Genomic DNA, 27,153 nt, shown 5'->3' with positions numbered 1-27,153 from the left:
GTGTCGGCGAGCCACCCACGGCTCAAACCTGCTATTTAGAATGGTTTGTGGGCATGTTTTCATTGTGCTGTGTGCCAGACATGGCGCAGGAAGCCTACATTAGTAAAAATGTAAAGCAAATTTAAACTAATACACTGACATCACTGCCTTGGAAAGAAGAAATATATTTGCTTTATATTGAATGTATGTAATACAGTAGTTGTGGTTTACTATAAGGAAACCACTAACTACCTTATATATTTTATCTTTAATAGTTTTACTAATATGATTCAAAACAAATTTTTACATAGATGAAGACAGATTGCCTATGTACAAGCAGTTATTTTAGAAATACTTATACCACTGTTATTTTGTTTATATAATCTATCAGGTTTTGTCTAGTTGCCATGAACAGTCCACCAGAAGCTCCTTACGTTGACAGTAAATCACTCTAGGAGTATAATGCCCAACCTTAGGATGTTGAAATTGCTAGGAAGATTACCTATTTGTGTTGGCAATACTATGCTACCTTTTCATAATATCGCATTGAAAGCAGGGAATTCTAGTTGCTAGTGCTAATGTCAGCTGACCTGTCCAGAATGTTCAGATATACTGTACAGTACAAATGACAATACAGCCTGCAACTATTGCTACTGATATTAGTGTGCACAGTCATATACGGATGCCATACTGTTCCATCTGTGATCCATAGACCTTGTATAGCATCTGATTAAAAGAATACTCCGCCTCAAGACATTCTATCCCCGATCTAAACACGGAAGGTTGTAGCTTCTGTGTTCGTGACATCCCGATGAGCCATCACGCCCCCTCCCATAAAGATGAGTGGAGGGGGAGTGACAGCTGTGGTTGCCCATCATCCAGCACAGAGGGGCGTTCGCTTTATGCATCAGATGACTGGGGTGCTGTACCGGAGTTTGTGGATGTCCCAGCGGCGACTAGGGGCAGAGAACCCCTTTAACCTAAAGAGGACCTGTAGTCAAACCACACAAATGAACTTATAATGGAGCAGCGTGACAAATATTGCTGAGAAAGTGTGGGTCTCAGCACTGCAACCTCAACAGATCAAAACTGTAAGCATTCACTAGATGTGTGTTCATTCAGCCATCCGCCTACGAAATGTATATGGCCATCTTAAGAAAAAAATATATTTCTGTGAAATTCTGTGCATAAAGAAAGCATATATGTAGATTCATAGACATACCGGCAGCTTCACAAAATATTGACGGGATGCCAATCAGTTTCCATGACTGCCAGAGATTGGTTTGAAAGACCTATTGGTGGCCCACTTTAAATTGAGGATATGGATAGGTTCAGCAAGCAGTGCCATTTGGTTCCTTTGGTTCCTTTAAAAAACTTCCAAAATCCTTGCCAATCTCTTCATTGGTCCTTATTTACTAAGAGTGTTGTGTAGGTTTCTTTGTGGGTTTTAATTCCCTACAATTTATTTTCCACTGTATTTACTGAGGTTTCCCTACATTTTCCACTTTCCCTATACTTTGCTTTTTTTACACATGTTCTGATCTGTCTGGTTTTCCTCAGCTCAAATCCACCACATTTTCTGTGGAAACCTTAGTAAATATGTTGGGTTTTCGTGAAAATGTCGGGAATACGCCCCTTTTTGGATAACACTCCCCTTTCCCTGGGTGCCAAGCCTCTTTTTCGGGTTTTCTTAGCAAACTGGAGAGTTAGTCTGGATTTTTTTTCAACTCTGGCGCGAATTTCTAGCCCACGACCCGACAAAACATGTTACGTTTGCAATAGTAAATGAAGGCCATTGAGTATGTTTACCATGGTCTTCCTAAGAGTATTGTGTCTGATAGGAGGGTTTAATTCATTTCTAAGTACTGTCAGGCTTTCTGTTAGCAACTCTCCTCTTCTTCCTTCTTACCATAGTCTAATGGGCAGATGGAGAGAATGAATCAAAATGTGAAACAGTATCTCAGATTTTGTGTGTCTTTTAATCAAAATAAGTGTGTATTTTTTCTGCCATTGGCTTAGTTTACCTTGAACAGTCGGGACAATTCCACTACTGGTGTGCCTACATTTTATTGTACCTATGGTTTTCATCCTTTGTTTTCTTCTGGTTCTATGCTGGAGTCTGATAATCCTAAAGCTAGTACTATGTACTAGGGTTCACCCTGGTTGAAAAGAACCTGAGGGAAGCCCAAGAGATAAAGTAAAACATGCCAACAAGAGGTTTAAAATAGGAGAGACCTTTTGCCTCTCTGCCAAAAATTTGCATCTCAAAGTACCCTCAGGTACACAGGCTCCACTTTTAATCACTACTAATGAAGTAACAGAGATTATCAATCCTGTCTGCTGTAAATTTAATTTATGCTTTTCATAATTTTTTTGCTCAAAAAAGTATGTTTCCTCTTTGGTTCCAGTGCAAGGTTACCCTTTTGTAATTGAGATTGGTGAGTTAGAGCATAATGTCTCTAAGAAAGTACATTGTTTGTTATTGCATTGGACTTTATTATGACTTGCATTGTTGTACAGTAGGGTCCAGCTCTGTGATTGAGGCTAGATTATTAAGAAGGTGGGTACCCCAAAAGGCAGGGACAGTGGCCTGGGTGAGCCAAAGGCTGCCATTTTCCCTGCCCAATGTAACATAAACATATTTGCTATTACCGCATGTGAAATTGTCTGACTGCATAAACATAAATAAAACAAAATGCCAGAAATACAGATTTTTGGGCACGTCATGTATCATAAAAACACGTTTGTTTCCCTAAATCTTCATTTTATTTATTTTTTAAACTGTAATTTTTGTTAAAGAATTTTCATAAGTACAATCCAAACAGAAAATAGTCATAGCATAGACAGTATAAGAGTCAAGGCCCATGAATAATCTAAATCTTAATTTTTATGTATGATATCCCGCCTGATAAAAGGGTAGTTAATGCCCAAAAACGTGTTTAGTATTAAAAAGAAAACCTTTTGGTTCATACTTACTGTCCGAGATTTCCTATGTTAGCAGCGCAAATTCAGCTTCCAATCCTCTCTTCTGTCTGTTCATTCGGTAAGGCCAAAACAGGCTGTGCCCTTAACCCCTAGAGGACACAGGACGTATGTCTTCCGTTGTATGAATCGTACTCAGGAGCTGAGCAAGCTTCATGTCTGGTGGGTCCCGGCTGCTATCAGTACACTACAATTAAAGATGATCTTGGTGTCTAAAACGGAAAAAAAAAAACTTTGCTGGTCAGGACCACTGTGGCAAAATCTTGGGGTCCTGACCAGCTGAGAGGACAGGCTAAGGGTCTCTGTCTGCCTCAGTCCCTTCTGATGGATGCTCCTTATTATCGAAATAATGCATGTAGTGGTCCTGTATGGAGCCAAAAATAGTGAATAAAATGTCCAATAAAAAGGTTAATATATGTTAATATATGTTAATAGATGTGAATAAGCCCCTACCCTAATGAAAGTTTGAAGTGCCCCCCTTTTCCCCATTTATATAAAATAATGTAGAAATAAATAAACATATATGGTATTGCAATATGCTAAATGTTTAAACTTTTAACATATAATGTTAACATAAAAAAATACCAAAAGAAAGAATTGCTTTTTTTTTTGTCACATATACCAGAAAAAAACTAATAAAAAGCGATCAAAAAGTCTCGTCAAAATAATAATGGTAGCAATAATAGCTACAGACTACTGCGCACAAAACGACCCTCATACATCCCTGTGTATGGCAAAATAAGTGTTATAGGGGTCAGAAGGGGACAATTTTAGGCATAATAATTTTTGTGCAATTTTTTTTTTTTAAGTAGTAAAATTAAACAAAACCTGTATACATTTTCCACAAAATTTACAAAGTACAATTGCTGGCCTAAAAAACAAGACCTCATGGGTCTATAGTTGGAAAATTAAAAATGATATGGCCATTAGAAGGCGAGGAGTGCAAAAATCGGAAATCACTGTGTGGTTAGGGGTTAACAGCAAAGTTCCTAAAATGGACAGCCTAGGTCAGCAGAGAGCACTTTGGTCAGGATATCACAGGAAATACATTTCTTTTCTGGATTTCTCTTTAGTATATAGCCCCTAAAAATTACTGGAAATATTAAGACTTTTTAATAGAAGTGATTTACAAATCTACAAAGTAGAGATGGTCAGCTCTCAGGACACGCAACACGGCTGAAGACTCCAGCATAGGCAATAGAACAGAAATAGGTAGCCAGTGGTACGATGAAAAAATCTGTTTATTCGGATCCCATAAAACCGCATGCAAGCGGGACTCAGCCAGGCAACCAAAAACCAAAGATCAGCGTGGACGCGTTTCGGGTATGCACCCTTTGTCTCAGCAACAAGAGACAAAGGGTGCATACCCGAAACGCGTCCACGCTGATCTTTGGTTGTTGGTTGCCTGGCTGAGTCCCGCTTGCATGCGGTTTTATGGGATCCGAATAAACAGATTTTTTTCATCGTACCACTGGCTACCTATTTCTGTTCTATTGATTTACAAATCTGTTTAACTTTCTGGCACCAGTTGATTTAAAAAAAAAAAAAAAAGTTTTCCACGGGAGTACCCCTTTAACCCCTTAAGGACTCAGGGTTTTTCCTTTTTTGCACTTTCATTTTTTGACCCTTTCAATTTCCCACCTAAAAATCCATATTATGGCTTATTTTTTGCGTCGCCAATTGTACTTTGCAGTGACATTAGTCATTTTACCCAAAAATTCACGGCGAAACGAAAAAAAAAAAAAATCATTGTGCAACAAAATAGAAGAAAAAATGCAATTTTGTATCTCTTGGGGGCTTCCGTTTCTACGCAGTGCATATTTCGGTAAAAATGACATCTTATCATTATTCTGTAGGTCCATACGGTTAAAATGATACCCTACTTATATAGGTTTGATTTTGTCGCACTTCTGGAAAAAATCATAACTACATGCAGGAAAATTTATACGTTTAAAAATGTCCTCTTCTGACCCCTATAACTTTTTTATTTTTCCACGTACAGGGCGGTATGAGGACTCATTTTTTGCGCCGTGATCTGAAGTTTTTATTGGTATGATTTTTGTTTTGATAAGACTTTTTGATCACTTTTTATTCATTTTTTAATGGTATAAAAAGTGACCAAAAATAAGCTTTTTTGGACTTTGGAATTTTTTTGCGTGTACGCCATTGACCGTGCGGTTTAATTAATGATATATTTTTATAGTTTGGACATTTACGCACGCGGTGATACCACATATGTTTATTTATTTTTTTATTTACACTTTTATTTTTTTTATGGGAAAAGGGGGGTGATTCAAACTTTTATTAGGGAAGGGGTTAAATGACCTTTATTAACACTTTTTTTTAACACGCCTGTGATCAGTGTTATCGGCGCTTGACTGCTCCTGCCTGGATCTCGGGCACGGAGCAGTCATTCGTCGATCGGACACCGAGGAGGCAGGTAAGGGCCCTCCCGGTGTCCTCTAAGCTGTTCGGGACGCCGCGATTTCACCGCGGCGGTCCCGAACACCCTGACTGACTAGCCGGGATACTTTCACTTTAGAAGTGGCGGTCAGCTTTTACTGCCGCTTCTAAAGGGTTAATACCGCACATTGCCGCGATCGGCGATGTGTAGTATTAGCCGCGGGTCCCGGCCGTTGATGAGCACCGGGACCGACGCGATGTGATGCGGGGTCGCAGCGCGACCCCGCTTCATATCGCGGGAGCCAGCGCAGGACGTAAATATACGTCCTGCGTCGTTAAGGGGTTAAGGACTCAGACAATTTATTTTACATTTTCGTTTTTTCCTCCTCGCCTGTTTTTTGCGCAGCCAGTTGTCTATTGTAATGCCATTACTTACTTTACCATAAAATGTATGGAGTAACCAAAAAAAATACTGTGTGGGAAAATTAAAAAGAAAACCGCTATTTTGCTAATTTTTGAAGATTTTGTTTTCACGTCATACAATGTATGCTAAAAAATTGTGTTCTTTATTCTTTGGGTCAATACGATTAAAATTATACCCATGATTACATACTTTTCTATTACTGTTGCGCTTAAAAAAAAAATATATCGCAAACTTTTTAACCAAGTTAGTACATTTAAAATCCCTCTATTTTGAAGACCTATAACTTTTTCATTTTTCCAGTATAAGGGCTCATTGTTTGCACCGTGAGCTGTACTTTTTATTGATACCATATTTGCATATCTAAGACTTTTAATACATTTTTAATAATTTTTTTGGGGAATAAAATGTTATAAAAAGCAGCAATTTTGGATTTTTTTTTTTTTACGTTAACACCGTTCACAGAACGGTATCATTAACATTATATTTTAATAGTTCGATATTTAGGCATGCAGCGATACCAAATATGTTTTATGTTTCTACACTTTTTGGGGGTGAAATTGGGAAAATGGGACAATTTACATTTTTATTGGGGGAGGGGATTTTTCACGTTTGTGTTTTTTTTGTTTGTTTTTTTTTTACTTTTCTTTTTACACTTTAATAGTCCCCATAGGGTACTATTTATAGCAGTCATTCGATTGCTAATACTGTTTAGTGCTAAGTATAGGGCATAGCACTGATCATTGTTATCGGTCATCTTCTGCTCTGGTCTGCTCGATCTCAGACCAGAGCAGAAGACCTGTGGAATGCAGTGAAGGCGGTGGAGGCAGGTGAGGGGACCTCCATCTGCCATTCTGGGTGATCGAATCACCGCGGCAGCGCTACGGGCAATCCGATCATCCATTTTAGTGACTGCACTACCGCAGATGCCGTGATCTGTATTGATCATGGCATCTAAGGGGTTAATGGCGGACATCCGCGCGATCGCAGATGTCATCCATTATCGGCGGGTCCCTGGCTGCTATCAGCAGCCGGGACCAGCTGCGCATGAGCGAGCATCGCTTCGATGCTCGCAATTATGCACAGGACGTAAATGTACGTCCTGGTGTGTTAAGTACCACCTTACCAGGACGTACATTTACGTCCTGCGTCGTTAAGGGGTTAAAGATACAAATTGGGAGATTTATCAAAACCTGTGCAAAGGGAAAGTTGACAAGTTGCCCACAGCAACCAACTAGATTGCTTCTTTAATTTTTGAAAAAACCTCTGAAAAATATATATTGAAGCAATCTGGTTGCTATGAGCAACTGGTCAACTTTTCATCCGCACTGGATTTGATAGATCTCCCCAGTTGTTTATTTCAGTAATATATGCAAGAATGACCTACGAAGGGATGGAAGACAAAGCAGACCAGGATGGCAATGTAAAGCAAGAAACAGCAAACATTACAACCAACTAAATAGAAGTGCTCATATTGTCATACTCGACTTCACTTTCACCTACACTGGATGGTCTTGGATTAATATGATCTGCTTGAAACATGCATACATAAGATATCTTACTGGAAAAGTGGTATGCGTCTTTAAATAAGGCACATTTTTTTTTTTTTTTTATTCCAATGGAGACCTGAAAATTACCCAATGATTCATAGTCTAAAGTGGATGGGACAGTTCCTGTAACCATTTCCATAGATCAATATTATGCTTTTAACCTTGCATAAATTCACAGAAGCCATCTTAATGTCCTGGTCCTAGAAATCTCAGCTCTGTATAAACACGGCAGACTCAATGGAAACATGCTTTGCCAAGATCTATATTTCTTTTTTTCTATCCTGGCTCCAGAGCTGTCTTTTGATAGTAACAGCTGAGTGATGGAGTGTTTAAGTGGTCTTTATGGAAAGCTGAGGAGCCTTCATTTGAAGAATAACAATCGTACAAGAACAAATTTGCTAAATATTTTTAGGTGCTTGAATTTTATTTTATTTTATTTCGTTTTTTTTATAAGGTTTTTTTTTTTTTTTTAGAAATATATTATACACATATAATTCAGCATATTATGGTATGTATCAAGTAGTCTTATTTTGAAGGCCATGCGTCTTTAGATTAAAGGCTAATAAAGTTGGGTTTAAACAAATATTGACACAACTGTCAAGGTTTTTTGTTTTTAGTTTCCAAAAAGATCCTGCTGTGCGTTGCAGACGGAGTCAAACTCAAATACAATTAAAACATATATTGTACTCTATTCACATCTGTTATTGAACAGGTCCTAACAAATAAAGTCAAAGGATGTCTGGGCATGCTGGGAGGTGTAGTTTTACAAAAGCTGTAGGCTCACAGCTGAAGACAACACTGCTGCAAAAAAGTTATCCAAACACTGTACCTCCAACTATTCCAAAACTACAAGTCCCAGCATTACAGGACTAGCAAAGTACGATACACATTAATGACGTAGAAACATATATAAAATGTTGGCATAAAAACTACTGTACTTTTAGCACTAAACCTTTGCACAAATTTAGGAAGATGTAAGTTATACACTCACCATATTGGCCCTGGTTTACTAAGAGTGGAGTGTAGGTTTCTTTGTGGGTTTTAATTCCCTACAATTTTTTCCCACAGTATTTACTAAGGTTTACCTACATTTTGCACTTTTCCCTACATTTCCCCTTTTTTTTTTTTTTTTTTTTTTTTTTTTTTTTTTTTTTACACATGTTCTGATCTGTAGGGTTTTTCTGAAATCCACTACATTTTCTGTGGAAACCTTAGTAAATATGTTGGGTTTTTGTGAAAATGTCGGGAACATGCCCCTTTTCTGTGACCAACACCCCCTTTCCCTGACAGACATGCCCCTTTTTCAGGTTTTCTCAGTAAAATGAAGAGTTGTCCAGGTTTTTATTTCTGGCGCAGACAGAATTCTGGTGCTGTGAGACAGAATTCAAGTAAAGTAAATCAGGGCCATTGTCTTTGGTGGTTGAGTACAGGCAATCTCCAATAATGATTTTGTGTGTGTGTGTGTGTACAGCATAAATCCAGAGAGGAACGCGTTACAGAGCAGGGCTGCCAGGCTCTCCGGAGCAGTGAGTCAGCAGAGTGAGTGAGGGAGGGGGAGGAGTCATCCCAGTGCAAGCAAGAGAAGGACATGCCCACTCCCTTTGACAAGATGAAAAAGACATTGAGCAGCTGTAATATGCTATTTTTTATAATTTTTTTTCGAAGTATCATGGTTAGGCCCCTTTCACACTACCGTTATGACCCGTAAATAACGGCTGTCAAACTCTTTTTATTTTTTATTTTTTTGGAGTGTGACGGACGTCATTTTGACGGGTCATAACGGGCAATAACAGGTCCCGATGGACCCCATTATGGTCAATGGGTTCTGTCAGGCGCTGCGATTTTCAGAGAGAATAGCAGCAGAAAGAGATGGTGCAAGCACTATTTTTTTTCGCCCACTATTCGCCATCCTAAAATAACGGGCTTCACACTGCCGGAGACAAACAGCAGTGTAAATGTAGGCTTAGATACTTAAAAATTACATGAACATGATCAGGATGAAGTACTGAGTAAAATATAAGTGTTTTTTTTCTTTTTTTTTTTTCTTGTGGGATCTGACAGGCACGCTTTAACTGAAATATTTCATTATGGCAATGTAAACAGAGCATTACCAGTATCTGAATAGCTTCTGCTTGTTCTCAGTAGTTGCTTTGAGAGCTCTATTTAGTCAGTGAAACCGACTAGAGACTGTCCTAAAACATTCTGTCATCTCTTGTATGGTTACGTGGAACCCATGTGAAATATTTTTCCTAAATGTTTGTTTCCTAATCTTGTTGAAGCCAAAAATGTTTTTTCTTGCACCAACCCCTATGTGCAATTAGGATCTTATTTCCTTTTTTACAGAAAACCGAACAACATGCTAGATCCAAAGTGAATCTGTCAAAAGGGCACAACATCCCTGCTAACCTGGGTTCCTCTGGAGCTCCACATTAAAAAGAACTTTTGACCTTTCCAGCTATTCTAATGGCTTAAATAATAGGTTCTAGTATTTCCAAGTTGTATTCTTTGAAATTTGTAAAATAAAATTGACCATTACAGGAAGGGAAGTACTTGGTGCCAATGGTAAGCACAGGAAAGGAGTTTTCCATCCTATCAGCACTATCTAAAGGGCTGGCCTTTATCCTGTAATTTTATCGTGCAGCTTACATTACTCACTTATTTAATTTGGTCAATACAATTGTTAAGCGGGACAGAATAAGTTTGCTTCTCGTTCTTCTTGGAGTTGTTTTGACTGGAAGTTCGGATGTTTTGTAAATTTGGCCAAAAGTACAAAGTTAGAAAAAAAAGATAGGATTTTATACCATTATCTGATGACAAAGAAATTATCATTTAGACTGAATGCTTCCATATCGCCATCACCTCATTCTTTATTTTGTCTACATTTCTGTCTTTGGACTTACTAAATTTTTGATAAGCCGAATGGACTCTTTTCACAACGGACACTGCCTGCTCCCGACGATTCCCATTGACTTGAATGGGCTGTGTGGGGTGCTCATTATTTTGGAGGAGTTTAGCTGAGAAAAAAAGATCAGACATGCAGTATTTTTTTTCGTCACTTAACTTCTCTCCTTTCAAGACGTAAATGTAGCACATTATGGGATAATGTTACAGTGGTAGCACTAGATCTCTCACGTAGACTTTTTTTTTAGTACAAAAAATGTGTGTGTTCATTTACATGAAAAATCTTCCCTTTGACTACCTTCCCTACCATCAAAAAGTTAATCACACTTATACCACAGTGCATCCTGACTACATTTGCTCTGCTTTACAATGGTACATGTTTTATTTGTGACCAGAGTAGAATAGTAGTCTAAAAAAAACAGACCAGATGTAGTCACAAGTAGATTGCATTTGCTATGAGCGCTCCATAGATACACTGCACTAGATACTTTTAGCTGCTATTCCAACATATACACCGTGAAGGTAAGATTTTAGATGTGAACCTATGACATTTAGTGCCATGGAATCTGACCGGAATAACATGTACATGAAAATTGTAACATGCACCATTGTATTATCTCTGTATTATAAAGTATAACTTTCTAGAAGTATTTTATATCTTTGCAACGTGGTTCTGTTCAAAAGGTAGCACCCTTAGTGCCATATGCCATTGTACCAGCTCTGTGTACATGGAGTTCCTGTGTGTATAGAGCTTTTTTTGCACAGCCTGAGTTTAGGGCACCATGGATTTGAGGAACACTGTAAAGAAAGCCCCTTTGTCATGCACTGCCCCCACAGGAACTACATAAGACATGGTCTAGTCAGTCAGTATTACCGAGTGTACCTCTTGAGGTAATGGATGGGCTAGCATGATGCCATTTATATGAGGCTTAGTATAGAGTCCTGATTTATATATTTTTTGTATCCTGTGAGAATCCTATTGTTGATCTTCTGAGAACTCTTCGGTATTTGGCAGATGTGAACATATTTCCAGGGTTTAAATGGTAATACACTTGTTTGTCATGTATCCTGGCTTGTCTGAGTGTTATTTGCAATACTATGATTAACCCGAAGACATTGTACAATCTTTTCATAGCATCTCTGAGGCAATGAACCTGATTCATTCAGCAGTGATGTTACTGGCGGCGACACAAACCATAATTCATTTAAAAATGTTTATTTTCCTTTTTGTCAGATGTAATGAGTCTCGTGTTACATATTAGGATTTCTTGCTAATTTTTCTCCTTCAGACTGTAACACTGATTTGGTAATGTACTTAGCAGAGCTTTAACATATAAGGCAAAGGATTTTGTGGAAAAGCTTGTTAGTATTGATGTGAGATGGAGACATTTCTAAGTCTCCAAAACATCATGATCGGACGGCTAGAAAAGTGATATATAGGGACATATATCAATGTTTGCTTATGTATTCCTTTTTTTTTTTAGTACTTTTTTTGTAACTTTTTGTTTTTGCTTATGTGCGACTTATTTATCAACTGATTTCAGCCTGTTGATAATTTTCTTTCACATAAGCAATTTCTTCTTTTTTACTTTGGTAGTAGCTTTTTCTGCTCCATGTTTGAGCTGGAGTAAATTTTTAACCCTGTTCTTTTGCGCAGTTGCGACTGTCGCAGTTAATAAATACCTGACTACCCGTAGTCCATTTTAAAATTATTACTTCGTAGTTAAGTTTTTGAAAACTTGCTTTTCTTGCTTTCCAGTCAAAATGTCGCACGAAAAATCGCGTAGTCGCAGGTGCGACATTTTTAGTAAAGAAAAATTCACGAAATCGCTTGATAAATGCCTGTCATTGAGGTCAGATTTGGTGAAAGCATTTCATGTATACCTTTATAGTGAAGAAAAAGAACTTTAGAAATCAAAGTCACTGAGGAGTTCTATTACCATATTATCAACTACGTAAATATGGCTGCGGTAAATAGCAGCCGGGCACCCGGGCTAATTGCGGACATCATCGGTCATAAGGTTGTCCACCATTAACCCTTTTTGATGTCTTGATAAATACTGAACACTACATCTAAAGTATCTTTTGCGTTTTCCACCACAAATAATTTTTTCTTTGCGCCAAACATTTTATGGTAAAATGAAAGGTGTCATTATGCAGGACAAGTGGTCACGTAAAAATAAGGCGTCATATTACTAAATGGAAGAATAAGTGCTATGGTTTTCAAAAGGCAAGGAGGAAAACGAAAATGCAGGAAAAAAATTGGCTGTGTTCTTAAGGGGTTAAAGTCTTCAGTTTCCTGCAACAGAGTCCACAAACAACTACATTTAGCTACGGATTTTCCCCAAACTTTAATGTAGAGGTCAAAATCTACAACAACTCATTGCTAATACTGTAAATGCTGCAGATTTCCTCTGTGTGGCTGCACCTTTCTATAGGACATGAAAATCTGAATCAACTTATAATCTTATAAATGTATTGTAGGAGGTACATTATTTCTTTCAATACACTCAATAAGGAACACTTCTCATTAGGGCTGGGCGGTATGACCAAATCTGCGTATCACAGTATTTTTGTAACTTTCGGCGGTTCCACGGTATATAACGGTATTTCCTCCCCCCCCCCCCCCCAAATTAATTATCGGCCCAGCGCTGCGCTATTCTGCCCCCCCCCCCCCCCCCCAACAAAAATGTATTATCTGCCCAGCGCTTCCCCCATCAGGGAAAATACTCACATGTCACCCGCTGCCCTCCTCGTGCTGTTTGTTGCCGCCGCTGGCGCAGATACAAGGTAAACAAAATAAACTCACGCATGTTCCGACGTCGGCCTTACGCTAGGGACGGGAACTATGCAGTATAGAGCAGGGATACCACACAGTAAAGAGCAGTGGTCTTCAACCTGCAGACCTCCAGATGTTGCAAAACTACAACTCCCAGCATGCCAGTTGCATGCAACTCACACTCTATACCAGTGGTCTTCAACCTGCCGACCTCCAGTTGTTGCAAAACTACAACTCTCAGCATGCCCGGACAGCCGTTGGCTGTCCGGGCATGCTGAGAGTTGTAGTTTTGCAACACCTGGAGGTCGGCAGATTGAAGACCACTGGTATAGAGTGTCAGCGCCGGCGGCCGCAACAAACATGAGGATGAAGAGGGCAGGGCATGCTGGTGACATATCAGTATTTACCCCGATGGGGACAGCGCTGGGCAGATAATTAATTGGGGGGCAGAACAGCGCTCACGGGTGACTTGTGATTAGTTCCCCGATGTGGGGACAACGTAGCGCTGGGCTCATTCATTCTTTCCCGAGGGGGAGGGGCCCAACCGGTATTGCGTTATGGGTTAAAATTCATATTGTGCAGCACAAAAATGTCGGTATTCGGTATGAACTGGTATACCGCCCAGCCCTACTTCTCATAGATATATAACATCATCAACCCCTTCAAAGACTACATCATCTGAGGTGTGTATTATGATGTTCAGCAGCAGTTGAGCACATAATAATGTTATAATACACGCACAACCTGTAACCAACTAGTTCAGCAGGCATTAGGAATGTAGCAGCACTCATATAGCACTACTTATCTCAGTATATTTTTAGTTCTAGCATCAGAACATGTAAACACAGTCACTTTAGTGTTCGTTTTCTTACTGAACCAAGTTGGTCTTTTATTACAGTACCAAGTTATCCAAGCTAGATGATTATTGAAAGTAGCCATTAGTAATCATTCCATAACAAACACAATTGAATTCATGATATTTTTCATTTTGATCACCATGTATGATGGTTATATGTTTCTTTCAGGTTTTGTTGTAAGCAAGTTCCCGCGCATAAGCATGTGAAAGACACTAAAGGCCCAGACCCAGGTTACAACCAAAGGTGGGTTTTTTACATTTTACAAAAAATACAATAACCAGGCTTTAAGTAAATGTGGTGTATTGTACCCTTTTGATATGGTCCTTATCTGTAAGCTCTCCTGACATGTTCATTGTAGTCTAAACTTTATAAATCAATTGAGTCGGTTATATTCAGTATCCAAAAGCCTTGACAATGTGAATATTTTTTTATCCCTTATTCCCAGGCTGCCGGATAGACATTACCTTAACTTTCCACCGCTCCCCCGGTGCCGCCAATATTGCCATCCTGTCCTCAGGTCCCAGTCCTCTATCTCTTCTGCAATGTAATGTAACAGGCCCAGGTATCAGCATGGGGCCGAGCCTGGACCTGTTACATGACATTCTCCCCTCAGCCTATCACTGGCCGAGACCGAACAATGATACGGCCAGAGATTTAGTTGAGCCTCAGGGTTACATGTACGGCACCAAGAGCCAGAAGAGGACCGAGCCCAGAGGACAAGACAGCAATATCGGCAGCACCAGGGGATTGGCGGAAGGTAAGTTAATGTTTATTATTTTTAAACCGGAAGCCCAGGCATAAGGGATACAGAATGACATTAACCCGGTTTTGGGATTTATTGATTGCTTATTTACCTTCTCATTCTTTCATATCATGTCCTGTGTCTTACCAGAAATACATGTGAGTATTACCTGAGAGATTTCATTGTTTTTTTTCCCTTTCTGTAAACCATAGGATCTGCATTACATTATACTTGGTAAATAACACCTCTCCCTGATCGCAGCCTTTTCAATATAAGGCCAAGTAACCATGACAACTGAAAAAAAAACAGCAGAAGACGGAGAATTGGGGCTAGTGTCCTTTCCTTTAATAAAAGGATCATATGATTGACAGTGCTGTACTTTCTGAAATGCAAAAAAGCTGTTCTTTTCATTGAACATTGGATTACAATTAACAATTCTGTACATCTCTTTATTAAAGAAGAATTTGTTCTCTCTATGTATGATAGGTTATCACTTGTACACTATGTACAGTATCTCCCATAAGTGAGTCCACCCCTTACATTTTTGTAAGTTTTTTTTTATATATTTTATCATGTGACAACACTGAAGAAATGACTCTTTGCTAAAATAAAAATTAGTGAGTGCACAGCCTGTATAACAGTGTTTATTGTTGCTGTCCCTCAAAATAACTCAACACACTTTTCATCCTTGGCAACAAAATAGGGAGTACACCCCTAAGTGGAAATCTCCACATTAAGCCCAAGACCTTTTCCCTTCCCAGTGTCATGTGAGTTTTTAGTGTTACAAGGTCTCAGGTGTGAATGGGGAGCAGGTGTCTTAACCTCTTAAGTACGCAGGGCATACTTGTACGCCCTGCGCCCGGTCCCGGTGTTTAAAACTGGGTCACGGCGTGACCCTGCATCTCACCGGGTCGGTCCCGGCTGCTAATGATAGCCGTGACCCTGGGCTAATAGCGCGCGGCACAACGATCCCTTCAGGCGTGGCTATGACACTGCAAAAAAAAAAGTTAATAAAGGTCATTTAACCCCTTCCCTAATAAAAGTTTGAATCACCCCCCTTTTCCCATAAAAAAACAACTGTGTAAATAAAAATAAACATAAACATATGTGATATCGCTGCGTGCGTAAATGTCCGAACTATAAAAATATATTGTTAATTAAACCGCACGGTCAATGGCATACGCGCAAAAAAAATTCCAATGTCCAAAATAGCATATTTTTGGTCACTTTTTATATCATCAATAAAAAAATGAATAAAAAGCGATCAAGAAGTCAGATCAATGCAAAAAATACGGTGCAAAAAATGAGCCCTCATACCAGCCCGTACGCGGAAAAATAAAAAAGTTATAGGGGTCAGAAGATGACTATTTTAAACGTATAAATTTTCCTGCATGTAGTTATGATTTTTTCGGAAGTGCGACAAAATCAAACCTATATAAGTAGGATATCATTTTAACCGTATGGACCTACAGAATAAAGATAAGGTGTCATTTTTACCAAAAAATGCACTGCATAGAAACTGAAGCCCCCAAGAAGCACAACAATTTTTTTTTCCTTTTCTCCGTGGATTTTTTTGCAAAAATGACTGTCACTGCAAAGTAGAATTGGTGGCACAAAAAATAAGCCATCATATGGAATTTTATGTGCAAAATTGAAAGGATTATAATCTTTAGAAGGTGATGAGGAAAAAATGAAAATGGAAAAACGCTGAGTCCTAAAGGGGTTAAAGCAGATTCACAGGATAGGTTCCACTCAGAACAGGCCTTCACATGGTCAACAAAAGAGGTTGATTGACCATGATTAGCGTCATATCCAGAGGTTGTGTTTGGGAAATAGATGTAGGAATGCTGCCAGCATTACTGCAGAGGTTGAAGGTCAGCATGTCAGTGCTCAGACTATAAGCCAAACACTGCATCAAATTGGTTTGCATGGCTTTTGTCCCTGAAAGAAGAAACCTCTTCTAAAGGGGAAACGCAAGAAAGCCTGCAAACAGGTTGCTGAAGACATGTAGACTAAGGATATGGATTACTGAAACCATGTCTTGTGGTCTGATGAGACCAAGACTGGTTCTGACTCGTGTGTAGAGGCAACCAGGTGAGAAGTACAAAGACAAGTTTGTCTTGCCTACAGTCATGCATGTTGGTGAGAGTGTCATGGTGTGGGCCTGCATGAGTGTTGCTGGCTCTGTGAAGCTACAGTTCATTGAGGGAACCATGAATGCCAACATTTATGGTGACATACTGAAGTATGATCCCCTCCCTTCAGAAACTGGACTGCAGGGTAGTATTCAGACATGACATCAACCCCAAACACACCTCCAAGACGACCATTGAAGAGGGTAAAGGTGATTGACAAGCGTGTCTCCAAACCCTATTGAGCATCTGTGGGGCATCCTTAAACAGAAGGGAGCACAAGGTCTTTAACATCCACCAACTCTGTAATCTCATCATGGAGGAGTGGAAGGGGACCCTTGTGGCAACCTGTGAAGTTTTGGTCAACTGCCCAAGAGACTTAAGGCATTGCTGGAAAATAATGGTGTCCACACAAAATATTGATACTTTGGGTCCAATTACCATGCATTTAGGGGTGTACTTATTTTTTTGCCAAGGTTTAGACATTAATGGATGTGTGTTGAGTTATTTTGAAGGGACACAACATTAAACACTGTTATACATGATGTGCACTAACTACTTTACATTGTATCAGACTGTCATTTCTTCAGTGTTGTCACATGAAATAAATAAAATATTTACAAATATGTAAAGGGTGTATAGGCACCCCTATACAGTTCACATTGGCCTTAGTTTGGCTTTTGATTGTTGTAGGTAGATCTATTGTGAGCTCTTTTGGGGACTCCAAAATTTTTAAACATATTGATAAATATTCTCATCAGTACTCAATTCTTCCTTTTTGGCTAGAAAAGGAAACTGTAAAATATCTGCTGTAATTGTGGTTAGAGATAAGCAAAGTTACAGTACTTCGATTCTGCACGAACCTCTCTGCTTGGCGGTTGCTGACTTTAGCCTGCATAAATTAGTTCAGCTTTTAGGTACTCCGGTGGGCTGAAAAAGGTGGATACAGTCCTAGGAGACTCTCCAAGGACTGTATCCACCTTTTCCAGCCCACCGGAGCACCTGAAAGCTGAACTATTTTATGCAGGCTAAAGTCAGCAACTGCCGAGCCGAGAAGTTAGTGTTGAATCAAAGTACTGTAACTTCGCTCATCTCTAATTGTGGTGTAACAGAAAATTGGCTGAACGATTATATTAATATTTGAAGTGAACCTGTCGCTAGCAAAAACTTTTTATATAAAGTAGATAATACCATTAATATGTATGTTTGTCATATACATTGGTTTAAATAGGTGTATATGTTTGGGTGAAAAACTTGCTGTCCCTTCAGCTATTCTGTGTGTGTTTCTGTGAGGAGACCAAATACAGGAAATTTGGTCAGGACAAGTAGGGATCTGTGCAGGCTCCGGGCTTGTCACTTATCCTGCTCTGTGAGCCTGGAGCATGTCATAGAGCTTCAGTGTACAGAGCCCTGCTTGTCCTCAGTGTACAGAGCCCTGCTTGTCCTCAGTGTACAGAGCCCTGCTTGTCCTCAGTGTACAGAGCCCTGCTTGTCCTCAGTGTACAGAGCCCTGCTTGTCCTCCGTGTACAGAGCCCTGCTTGTCCTCAGTGTACAGAGCCCTGCTTGTCCTCAGTGTACAGAGCCCTGCTTGTCCTCAGTGTACAGAGCCCTGCTTGTCCTCAGTGCACAGAGCCCTGCTTGTCCTCAGTGCACAGAGCCCTGCTTGTCCTCAGTGCACAGAGCCCTGCTTGTCCTCAGTGCACAGAGCCCTGCTTGTCCTCAGTGCACAGAGCCCTGCTTGTCCTCAGTGCACAGAGCCCTGCTTGTCCTCAGTGCACAGAGCCCTGCTTGTCCTCAGTGCACAGAGCCCTGCTTGTCCTCAGTGCACAGAGCCCTGCTTGTCCTCAGTGCACAGAGCCCTGCTTGTCCTCAGTGCACAGAGCCCTGCTTGTCCTCAGTGCACAGAGCCCCGCTTGTCCTCAGTGCACAGAGCCCCGCTTGTCCTCAGTGCACAGAGCCCCGCTTGTCCTCAGTGCACAGAGCCCCGCTTGTCCTCAGTGCACAGAGCCCCGCTTGTCCTCAGTGCACAGAGCCCCGCTTGTCCTCAGTGCACAGAGCCCCGCTTGTCCTCAGTGCACAGAGCCCCGCTTGTCCTCAGTGCACAGAGCCCCGCTTGTCCTCAGTGCACAGAGCCCCGCTTGTCCTCAGTGCACAGAGCCCCGCTTGTCCTCAGTGCACATTTGGTCTCCTCTCTCCTCACAGAGACACACAGGCAAAAGCTGCAGGGACAAAAAAATACACATTTTCTAACCAATGTATGTTACAAATATACATATAATGTTGTTTTGTGCATTATATAAAAAGTATTTTGCTAATGACAGGTACACTTTAACCTATCCAGGTTAGCATTAGATTTATATAGGTCGTGATGAAACAAATAACTCTGCTAAAGGTGTTTTCTGGCTTTAGATTCCCATTTCAAATGGCCTTATAGGGAAGTTAAAGAGTTATTAATGGTCTATTTTTAGAATTTTAAAATTGATTTGTGGGTTTCACAGATCAGTACATTTTTGACCCTAGGGCACCTTCAATCAGCTGATCGTTAGGACCAATAGTTGGACCACGGATCTGATATTAATGGCCCATAAACACTTACTGCCCTTAGGGGTCTTAGCAGCAAGATAGCCATCAGCTTATCCTTGGGGCTGGGGACTGTTATAACAAACTATTGTTTGAAGTGGACAACCCCTTGTAGCTTGATTACTGTTTCATTTCTCCGACATATTCATGAAATTATTAAAGAAAAACTAGAATTCTATGTTTATATTGAAAACCTAAAAATTTTGATTTAAAAAAAAAATAAAAAATCCAAAAATATCTTATACTTTTCCATACCCACGTAAAAAAAAAAAAAAACATTTAATGGAGTAATCCTGTTTAAAAAAAATAAAAATAATCTCCTATTCACAGGATACAGGATAAATGTCAGAAGGCGGGGGGTCTGACTTATGTGATCTCCTACCCGGCTTTGTGCATTAATTGTGTCAATAGAGGCACCAAGTGGTGGCCTCTTTATGCATATCTATGGGAAAGCTGTAGATACATGAATGCATATATATGCATGGAGAAGGCGTGTCAGCCACCGTGCATTGGTAGACGCACTTCATTCATGCAGAGAGCCGTGTGCCGAGCAGGAGATTGCAGGGGGTCCTAGTGGTCAGATCCCCCAAAATGTGACACTTACCTGCGGTTAGGGGGATACATTTTTTATAGACTGGATAACTCCTTTAAATGAAATGTTGCTGATTTGTTGCCGTTTTTTCCATGTAACTTCAATAGGGAAGTCAAAATCCGCTAGAAATTTGCAGCATATGCATAGGAACATATTTATAACAAATCTGCAGGTCCCATGTGAACATACCCATATTTAGACTAAACAGTAAAACAATCTCTAAATAGTATTGCTACAACGTCTATGAGACATCCGAATGTTTTGATAATATACCTTTTTTTTTTATACAATACAGTTTTTTTTCAATAAAATGCAAGTGCGATACAAAGATGTGTGAAAGCATCAACGACACATATACAGTACACTACTACAAATCATATATGTGTGTGTGTGTGTGTGTGTATATATATATATATATATATATATATATATATATATATATATATATATACATACTTTCGCTTGCAGTCCATAACAGCAGGCAATGTAATTCCATAACAATAGGGACAGAACCCCCCCAACAAAAACTCAGTGCTCATCTAAGAAAAGGGTATCAGGCATGTCACCGACCAGTATGGAAAGCCGTACAAGAAAGAGACGAGAAAAACAAAAACAAAACAGCAAAGAAAGAGAAGAAAGAGTGGTCATCAGATCCTCACTTAAAGAGGAACAGACAGAGACAAACTACGGAGAGGTACTAAAATTAAATAAAATAACAAACAAGAGATATATAGAGGGGCTAATCTCTCAAACAAACACCAATTAGATGGAAGAAGGCACGTGAATCTCAGTTGGGTCCTCAATAGGAACAACAGTATTCTCCCTGGGGAATAACAACAAGTCATGTCAGCTAAGGACCCCCTTGTCTCACCAAACACGAAAAAGTTTATCACGCCCTATCTTGAATGCCTGGGAACCCCAAAAAGACCATTAATGGTGATATACTAAAAGGCAGGTTAAATAATTTTCGGAAAGCTTTCCATGAAGCAGTAGTGTTGCGTAACAAAGCGCTACTCCTTATCTCTGTCAACAATTCTGAGTGTAGTAAGGCGCTCATGTCCCAGGGGGCTGCCAGCCGCCTATCCAGTTTGATATCTTAAAAATATGAGCTTCCAAACACTCAATCACTGGCGTGCCGAAAGAGAGCCGCTAAATTATAGGTTCTGTTCTGAGACCTCCCAAACATTTGGCTAACTGTAATTTCATATAGGCTATGTGCGACCGTTTCCCCTTCCAAAAAAACTTAATAATTAAAGGAAAACTGTCACCAAATCCCCCCTGCACTAACCAGAGGTACTTGCTGGTTGTGTGGGGGACGCTGATCAATATGATGCTGCCGTGCCCGGATCCGTCAAGCCGTTCACCTGATATCTTCATTTTTCAAGATATGCAAATCATCTTCTAACTGGCACGGGTGGGGTTACCACCTTCAACTGGCACTGTGATGTCACTGACTCTCGGCCCGCAGCATCACCCGGCTTATGCATATTCATGCTCTTCTTCCGTATCTCCCTCTCCTCCCTGCTCTGTATGTGACTCCACTGCGCATGTGCCAGCTTCCTGTGTACACCCGGCCTCAGCGCAGTGGAGTCCAGTACAGAGCATGGAGGAGAGGGAGATACAGAGGGAGGGCATGAATATGCATAAGCCGGACGGTGCTGCGGGCCGAGCGGTGGTGACATGTCAGTGCCAGATGAAGGCAGTAATCCCGCCTGTGCCAGTTAGAAGATGATTTGCATACCATGAAACATGAAGATATCAGCCAAATGGCTGGACGGATCCTGGCATCATAGGCATCCTATTGATCAGCGTTTGGTGACAGTTTTTCTTTAAGGACTGCAAAGAGCGGACATCCACATGTCTAAGTAAAAGTGGGATGGTCTGCAGGGGATAAAGCAATTTCTCAAAGCACATCATTTTGTGCGCCCTGCCAACCAGGGACAGGGGTAGTGAAGCCCAGCTTTCCAGATCCCTCTTCATTTTAAGAAATAAAGGTTTATAATTAAGATTATGCAAGTCTGCAGGTGCACGACCCAATCTAATACCCAAGTACATCAGTTGGGAGGTAACTACCTCCACAGTAGAGTGAGACAAATGAGGAATCTCCCCCTCCCCAGGAACAACAACTGGCATTTGGTCGGATTAATCCGGAAACCGTTTAAGGATCCAAAGAATTTCAGAGTCCAAAAAGACTAACATGTCATCAGCGAAACATGTGAGATTGTGTTCCTTAGAACCTATTTTAATCCAAGGTGCCGCGCCAGGGGTTCCAATACCAAATTAAAAAGCAAAGGGGACAAAGGACACCCCTGGCGCATCCCCTTTAGCAACTGTATTGTTTGGGACAAGTAGCCTGGTGTATAAACCCTCGCCATAGGCGCCAAATACATGGTGTCAATATAGAACCTAAAACTACCCCGCATTTCGAATCCATCCAAGACATCCCCCATCCAAGTCCAGCTGATATTGTTAAAAGCCTTCTCGGCATCTATGGCTAACAAGGCTGGTGGAGTCCGGGAGGGATTGCCTCGCCCAGCAGCATCTTGCGCTGCCAACACTGCTCTAAGATTGGTAACGGCCGATTGTCCCTTAATGAATCCCATCTGATTGGAGCGTTCAGAGAGCTCAGCTCCTCCTCTGAAAAGTGAGGAAGATGCAGAGTCCTCAAAAAAGAAATTCCCTTCTCTCTGTCTAAATTATCCCCCGAATATAAATGTCTATAAAAATCCCCTAAAATACCATTAATACATTTAGGATGCGTCTGTTTCACTCCCAAGCTCTCAGTCATGACCCTGATGTCTGTGACAGGTCTACAACCCCTGGCCACATTGCGATCTTCTTACCAGCCTTATTGCCAAACCGGAAGTAAGTGGCCACCTTTTGGTCCCTAAATAAGGAGTCCATAAGCTCCTGTCTCTCCCTAAAGTCATTTTGAGCCCTTTCCCATGCAGTCTTGTTACTAATGTAGAATATAATTAGAGCCACTCAGCTCACTCACCACATAGCCCAATGTAGTCCTTTGACAGAGACGCCAGCTGTGTGAAGAAATGGCGCTGGAGCTCGGAGTTGCGGGCCGCCTGCCCATGGCACAAATAGTGGAAAATGAAGGAGTATCCGGCTTCTCAGCAAATTGTTAAAATTTCAAGCTTTAATTCAGTCCATTAAAACATAGATAGGATTTAAAACTGGTGCGCCAACGCGTTTCTGACCAACAAGGGGTCCTTAATCATGGCAAGTGACAAACAGAACTGTGCTGGTTTTTATATTGTACCTGATGAAAATGGTTATCTGGGTCCTCCCATCCACATGGGCCGGCGTGTGACGGCAGTTCCGGTGGATGTCAGGTGAACATAGTCCCATATGAAATGGGCTATGTGGAAGACATGTATCGGACCTGTGCATCATTGAACGTTCACTGCTCGTCATTAGGAACAAAATGCACTGGTGTGAAAAAGCATCTAAACAGGTAATAGCAAAACAAATTGCCAAACCTATTATAAATAACTGTGCACTCGATGCAATGAAATTATAAAGATTATAAAAATTGACCTGGAAAAACCAAATGAATACAAACAAATAACTATATGAATAAATGTATACATGATATATTAACTAGTACTCCCAATAATATTATGGAGGAATGAACACATCATGTATATGTATAATATAGCCAGGCTTAATGACTAATATAGGATTAAATCATACAGGCTCCTAAAAAATTTTTGGGGCCAAAAATTGCTGAAGTAATCACTCATCAAAAAGTGGGCACAAAAATATGCTCTACTAATTTAGTGAACTGCCCACCAAAAATCCACATAGGAAGTAACTAGACGCTACATTAGTATATATATATATATATATATATATATATATATATATATATATATATATATATATGTACAGGAAAAAACTAAAAAAGGATTGTGTTCAAACATGGATGGAAAAAACACAATCTAATTAAATACCAACCTGTTAGATTATGCAAATGAGTGTAACCCATATATACTCATACAAAAAACTAACATAGGATCAGCTAGGGGTGGGTGTTAGGAGCCTGTATGATTTAATCCTATATTACTCATTTAGCCTGGCTATACATATACATGATGTGTTTATTCCACCATAATATTATTGGGAGTACTAGTTAATATATCATGTACACATTTATTCTTATAGTTATTTGTTTGTATTCATTTGGTTTTTCCAGGTCAATTTTTATAATCTTTATAATTTCATTGCATCGAGTGCACAGTTATTTATAATAGGTTTGGCAATTTGTTTTGCTATTACCTGTTTAAACGCTTGTTCACACCAGTGCATTTTGTTCCTAATGACGAGCAGTGAGCGTTCAATGATGCACAGGTCCGATACAGGTCTTCCACATAGCCCATTTCATATGGGACTATGTTCACCTGACATCCACCGGAACTGCCGTCGCACGCCGGCCTATGTGGATGGGAGGACCCAGATAACCATTTTCATCAGGTACATTATAAAAACCAGCACTGTTCTGTTTGTCACTTGCCATGATTAAGGACCCCTTGTCGGTTCGAAACATGTCGGCGTGCCAGTTTTAACTCCTATCTATGTTTTAATGGACTTAAATAAAGCTTGACATTTTAACAGTTTGCTGAGAAGCCGGATACTCCTTCATTTTCCAGTCTTGTTACTATCATTCGGGAAATTGAGAAAAAGCAGTATACGCAGCCCTAAGTGACCGTGTAGCAGCGAGAAAAAGACTGCAGATTTCTTTTTATGAGCAACTTAGGCCATAATGTGTCCCCTCAACACCGCTTTGGAAGCCTCCCAAAACAAATGAGTTATCTTTATGATCAGCATTAGTGGCACATTACTCCATCCACCAGCTATTCAGATGAGCCTGAAAAGTAGGGTCCATAGCTAGTGTTGAGGGGATACGCCACAAAATGTCAGAACCTTTCGGTTAAGTATCAGCGGAGCATGATCTAAAATTGCAGTGTCCGCAATGTCAACCTCTGCTACTCTATAGAGCACGGAAGAGGAGGCAAAGTAGTAATCAATTCTTGACGAAGCATCCCAAACAGGAGAGAAAAACATCAATTCCTGCCCATCAGGATGGAGATGTCTCAAAGTGTCCATCAAGGCAGTGTTCTGTAGAAGGTCAGATAAGACAGTCTCCTTTCCCCTACGTGCCACCGTCACCCCAGGCATACATCTCCTGTCCTAATCACTGGAATGAACTTTATTTATATTTCCTTCTACCAGAATATCCCTCTCCCCTGAAAAAAGGGGCATTAGGAGCACATATACAGTATAAGCTGAGTCTACCTAAACTAGAGTCGAAACCCACATGGCACAACCTACCCTCCGAGTCAGTGTCTTGTGAAATGAGTTTGTGAGCAAAGCGCTTGTGCACTAGAATCAACACTCCCGCCTTCCCATTTTTAGCTGGTGAACCGTAGACATCCCTACCCATAACTGTTTCATCCTTTTGAAATCATCCTCCTAAAAATGTGTTTCCTGCAAAAGAGCTATCTCAGCTCTAAGTTTGTGTAAGTGTCGCAACACCATACGTCTTTTGGAGGGGGACTGAAGTCCCTTCACATTCGGTCGCCATAGTTTGAAACATGTAAGGTGATATGCAAGTGGTTACCTGAGGACACGCAACACCCGATGATGCAGACTTCACATCCCCTGCAAGCAGTTAGGAGCATCTGATGACCAAAACAAAAATGTTAGGAAGAGCACACAAAACAATAACAAATAGAACCAGAAAAACAGGAAAGAAAACCGGCTGAGTTGAGGACACTCCCCCTCAGTATCGATAATTAGTAGGGCTTAAATTTTTTCACTCATTGACTCAGGTGGGACACTGAACCACCTGATACGGATTATGACAGTGGTTGTTGGTGAGTGTAAGTTCCCTGCCCACCTCGTAAAGCAAAGAAAACAGAGAATAAAAAGAGCTCCACCCCCTTCCAACCCAAGACCTACACATCCACAGCACCCTAGTCAGGAAAAAGTACACAGTGAGTGGGGAGAAAACCCCCATACATGTAATAATGCGTGAGATGTGGGTGCTACCTGCATCAGTAGTAACTAAAAGGATTGCAGGGTACCAAAAGAGGAGGGTACCACAATACTAAAAGTACAATACAAGAGCGCCATCTAGTGGTGCTAGAAACAATTGGCATATAAAACAAACAAATTAATATGATAAAGTCCCTTGACGGGAACAGAATAGGAGATATACAGTCATGGCCGTAAATGTTGGCAATGCTGACATTTTTCTAGAAAATGAAGTATTTCTCACAGAAAAGGATTGCAGTAACACATGTTTTGCTATACACATATTGCCTTTGTGTGTATTGGAACTAAACCAAAAAAGGAGAAAAAAAAAGCAAATTGGACATAATGTCACACCAAACTCCAAAAATGGGCCGGACAAAATTATTGGCACCCTTTCAAAATTGTGGAAAAATAAGATTGTTTCAAGCATGTGATGCTCCTTTAAACTCACCTGGGGCAAGTAACAGGTGTGGGCAATATAAAAATCACACCTAAAAGCAGATTAAAAGGAGAGGTGTTCACTTAGTCTTTGCATTGTGTGTCTGTGTGTGCCACACTAAGCATGGACAACAGAAAGAGGAGAAGAGAACTGTCTGAGGACTTGAGAACCAGAATTGTGGAAAAATATAAACAATCTCAAGGTTACAAGTCCATCTCCAGATGCCTGTGCCTTTGTCCACAGTGCACATTATTATCAAGAAGTTTGCAACCCATTCCACTGTAGCTAATCTCCCTGGGCGTGGACGGAAGAGAAAAATTGATGAAAGGTGTCAAGCGGGATAGTCCGGATGGTGGATAAGCAGCCCCAAACAAATTCCAAATATATTCAAGCTGTCCTGCAGGCTCGGGGAGCATCAGTGTCAGCATGAACTATCCGTTGACATTTAAATTAAATGAAACACTATGGCACGATATATATCTGTGGAGAAAAAATTGAATAAACCTGTGTCTACGCCTACAGGAGGCTTGGTTAGTAAGTGTAGGAAGTGCCTTATCTGAAAAAGACTTGAACAGATTTTTAGGAGGCAACCTACAGGGCTATTTCAATAGGGTTGTTTTACCCCGGGCTACGGCCCAGGGGATTAGTGATTCAAAGCAAGAACCACCGCAGGCACAGATGACCGCTCCAGATGGTGAAAAATATCCAAGAGCCTTCTTGTGTTAACAAGCTTGGACGACCTAAAAC

The 27,153-nt window shown here is 40.4% G+C and overlaps 1 protein-coding gene across 4 annotated transcripts in view; it reads left to right on the top strand.

Annotated features, from left to right (window-relative positions):
• Positions 1-27,153, top strand: part of MRTFB (myocardin related transcription factor B) — a 389,460-nt gene that overhangs the window by 79,431 nt on the left and 282,876 nt on the right. For all 4 annotated transcript variants that reach the window (XM_056536177.1, XM_056536178.1, XM_056536176.1 and 1 more), the window contains exon 2: positions 14,041-14,115. The gene's annotated coding sequence lies outside the window, so the exon portion shown is untranslated. The remainder of the gene's footprint in view (positions 1-14,040; positions 14,116-27,153) is intronic.

Source organism: Hyla sarda, chromosome 8 (assembly GCF_029499605.1).
Source record: "Hyla sarda isolate aHylSar1 chromosome 8, aHylSar1.hap1, whole genome shotgun sequence".
In the NCBI taxonomy this organism is placed as follows: domain Eukaryota; kingdom Metazoa; phylum Chordata; class Amphibia; order Anura; family Hylidae; genus Hyla; species Hyla sarda.
The sequence above is the reverse complement of the archived record's forward strand: the minus strand, read 5'-3'. Positions and strand labels throughout refer to the sequence as shown.